The following is a 4,559-nucleotide window of genomic DNA, read 5'->3' on the forward strand; positions in this document are numbered from 1 at the left end:
AATATCTATCCATCCATCCATCTATCCATCCCTGCATTCATCTTCCCATCCATCTATCTAAATTTAGTTTTATTATAAACAGTTTATGTACTCTCTGGGTTAGTGAGGGGATAAATTGTGAGGGAGGAAAGAAAGAAAAGGATACTGAATGGCTACTCTGTTAGTACATTCCACATACACCTTACAAGTCAATCTTTTTTTGTTAGAAATAACGCCTAATAAGCCCATAAGTCCTGACTGGGTCTTTCAATAGAGCAGCAGTCCCCAGCTCGCCAACTTTTTTGGCATCAGGGACTGGTTTCGTGGAACACATTTTTTCCACGGACTGGGAATGATTTCAGGATGATTCAAGTGCGTTCCATTTACTGTGCACTTTATTTCTATCCTTTTTATTGTATCAGCTCCACCTCAGATCATCAAGCATTAGATCCCAGAGGTTGGGGACCCCTCTATAGACCAAATGGAGAGCAGTGAAGGGTGACAGTATGAGTTATGAAAATGACAAGTGGAGAAAGATCTTACAGAGAGAAGATTGGGGGCTCTCAAGAAAAATGACTGTCTTTGTGTGCAGCATGGCATTAGAAGAATGACACAATTTTAGATATTACTTCTGTCTTTTAAAAAACTTTAAAATATACATGCTAAAATACATCCTTGTTTTTAAAACGTGTACCTATTAACAGTCACTCCCAATTCCCTTCTTCCTAACTCACCTGGCAACCACTCATCAACTTTCTTTCTCAATGGACCTGCCTATTCTGGACATTTAATATAAGTGGAATCATATAATATGTGGCCTTTTATGTCTGTCTTCTTTCAATTAACATAGTGTATTAAAGATTCATCTGTCTTATAGTATTTATCAAGCAGTAGTATATTCCCTTTTATCACTGAATAAACTTCTGTTGAATGGATATACTACATTTTGTTTATCCATTCATCGGTTGATGGACATTTGGGTTATTTCCACTTTTTGGCTATAATGAATAATTCTGTTCTGAACAGCCATGTGTAAGCTTTTGTGTGAACATGTGTCTTTATTTCTAACTAGAAGTAGAATTGCTGGGTTATATGGCAGCTCTGTGTTTAATTTTTAAGGAACGGCCACAGTGGGTGAACCATTTTATAATCCCATCAGCAAAGTTTGAGAGTTCCAATTTCTCCACATCCTTACCAGCACTTATTATTTTCCTTTATTTCTTATTAATTCTAGCTATCCTAGTGGGTTTGAAGTGATACGTCTTGTGTTTTTTATTTGCATTTCCCTAGTGACTAATGATACTGAGCATCTTTTTATGTGTTTATTGGCCATTTGTCTGTCTTCTCTAGAGAACTGTCTATTCAATTCATTTGGCTATTTTTAACATAAAATTGTCTTTTTATTGTGCTGTGCTGTGCTGCTGTGCTATCATGTCTGACTCTTTGTGACCCCATGGACTGTAGCCTGTAAAAGTCACATGGTAAGAAATGGCAGAGCCAGATTCAAACCTAGGCAGTTTTGCACCAAAGCTCACACTCTTACACTGCTTCTAGAAGAAAAAGAAAAAGAAGGAATGAAAGATGAGACCATTAATGGGATCAAATTTTCAGGAGACATGAACACACAAGCCCTCTGAGGCCCACTGATGCTGGCCCCGCTCTGGCAGGAATGTTCAGAAGACCATGGGAGCCCAAAGGGCACTTAGCCCCTCCCCTGAGAGACTATGGGAGCTACTACAGGTGGCTGGTCATTTGACCTCCATGGCAATAGAGACAAGCCAAGACCATTCCAAGTTTCTAAGACTCCCAAATAAGGGCTAACTGAGTCTCTTTTTGGTAAATTTCATTAAAAAAAAAAAAAAAAAACAGCTATCCAAAAAAAGGGGTATTTGTCCTGAATTATCTCAGTAAGGGAAAATGACTTTTTAAAATTATCATTACTTTGGTAGCAAGAAAAGTCTAAATGATGCTATCAGGGGCTCTGAAGGACTTTTATTTCTGCAGATGTTGAAACATGTATGATGTCTGTAGGATAAACGTTCACATCTGAAATTTAGATCTTGAGAAGCACTGCTTTGCTATGTTTCCTGATGGTGACTGAAAGCCAGCTGCAAGTGGGTTACATCAAGGGCAGGGATTGTTGAGCTCTGCACTGTAGACATTTTAGGCTGGATAATTCTTTGTTGTGGGGACTATCTCGTGCATTGTGGGATATTTGGCCACATCCCTGGTATCTAGCCACCAGATACCAATGAGATTCCCCCTTCCAGCTATGATAACCAGTCATTGCCGACTGGGCAAAAGTTACCTATAGATGACAACTACTGATCTAGGAGAAACCATTATAATTAATGGCTCCTCCATGATCTCTTCAAGCTTTGCATGAAATGTTCACTTTTTAATCACAGTGCTTCAAATACGTGGGTGTTATCCCTAAAAAATATTTATAAACAAAATATATTTAGTAGTGGGATATGAATATGTTTGTGTCCTTAGAAGAGTGAAAGGAGGCAATATGTTCTTAGTGATAGTAAATTGGTAATATTACCAGTATTATTATTATTAGCTATTACTAACTGTAATTAATGTCAAGTATTGTGCTAAAATTGGCATAAATAATCTCATTGAATCCTCACAACGTCCCTAAGAAGGAATCTAGTCATTATGCCTTTTTAATAGACTGGGAAACGGGGTAACTGGGCCAAGATCACGCAGCTGGAATCATCAGAGCCTGTGTTCTTGTAGTTCTGCGTAGTTCTGCCTTCATCCAAGCCAGTTTCTTTCTCTTAGCATGATCTTGTCATCTTACAGGAAGCTCAGACTCTATCTGCCCTACCCGACACCAACTCTTGCTTATCCTTTAAATCTCAACCTTCTTCCTCCAAGACCTTCCCTGTTCCCTGACTTCACCCTCTGACGTCTATGCTCCTGTCATACCCTGTACACATCTTTATTATTGCATTTACTATATTATGTCATCTCTTTGTGTTTCTGACCCCTCTTTACTGGGAGAGCTTTGAGGGCCAGAAGCTTCCCTTATTTATCTCTATCTCCAGTGCTTTACATATAGGCATACAATAGGAGCCAAATGGCAGAAAGTGAAGAGGAAACTAAAGAGCCTGTTGATGAAGGTGAAAAGAGAGAGTGAAAAAGCCGGCTTAAAACTCCACATTCAAGAAACTAAAATCATGGCATCTAGTTCCATCACTTTATGGCAAATAAAAAAGGGAAAAGTGGAAGCAGTGACAGATTTTATTTTCTTGGATTCCAAAATCACTGCAGGCTGACTGTAGCCCTGAAATTAAAAGACACTTGCTCCTTGGAAGCAAAGCTATGACCAACCTAGACAGCATATTAAAAAGCAGAGACAGCACTTTATCAACAAAGGTCTGAATAGTCAAAGCTATGGTTTTTCCAGAAGTCATGTATGGATGTGAGAGTTGGACTATAAAGAAGGCTGAGGACCAAAGAACTGATTATTTCAAATTGCTGAAGAAGACTCTTGAGAGTCCCTTGGACAGCAAGGAGATCAAACCAGTCAATCCTAAAGGAAATCAGTCCTGAATATTTATTAGAAGGACTGATGCTGAAGCTGAAACTCCAATACTGTGCACACCTGATTCGAAGAGCCAACTCATTGGAAAAGACCTTGAGGCTGGGAAAGATTGAAGGCAAAAGGAGAAGAGGGCAGCAGAGGATGAGATGATTAGATAACATCACTGTCCCAGTGAATGTGAGTTTGAGCAAACTCTGGGAAATAGTGAAGCATAGGGAAGGCTGGTGTTCTGCAGTCCATGGGGTTCCAAAGTGTTGGATACGACTTAGCGACTGAACAATAAAAGGAGCCAAATAAATATGGGCTGTCTAGTAAAAACTTCACAGTCGAAACAGAATTACTTCTGTTTGGGTTGAAAGACATAGGAAGTAAAAGTCCAGGGACCTAACCAAAGAAAGACAGTTAAAAAGATGAAAAGAAACCTACCCAAGATCATGTAGTTGGGGGTGGGGTGAGGCAAGAAGGGGTCCCCAAAACCAAAACCCAGTCCCCTCCCCACTGCTCCGTGTCTTGTCCACTTGTTATACAAACACTGATGGTGAAGTGAAAGGAGTTTTCATGGCACTGATATAAGTAAACAAATGAATCTGTGGGTTGACACATGGCCAGCAATAAATTCATAAAAGGTAAATATTGACATATGAAGATTATAGATCACTGTATTTACCATGTAGAGAACTCAACCAGTAGTTAGGATAGCTTGTGTGTTCATTTTGGTTCCTTGGCAAATTAGTGAGATTCTAGTCAAATTATTCCAGTTCTTTGTGCTTGTATTTCTTTTGGCTGTAGGATTTTGCTGATTAAAGAACATACGATCCATTTCTATGCTTTTAAATGTCTTTCTCTATTTGAGCATGCTCAGCTGGAAGTGGAAATATGTGGGCTTCACAAGGATAAAATCCCACCATGATCTGTAACTTGTGTGGTTTACAGAATTATTGAACTCCAAAGCTTTGAGGAGCCTGATGCACTGAAAATTTCCAGCTAGTGGCTGAATTTCTTTTGCAGAATCCCCAGCGGGTGC

Source organism: Bison bison, unplaced genomic scaffold (genome assembly GCF_000754665.1).
Source record: "Bison bison bison isolate TAMUID 2011002044 unplaced genomic scaffold, Bison_UMD1.0 scf7180017864291, whole genome shotgun sequence".
NCBI lineage: Eukaryota > Metazoa > Chordata > Mammalia > Artiodactyla > Bovidae > Bison > Bison bison.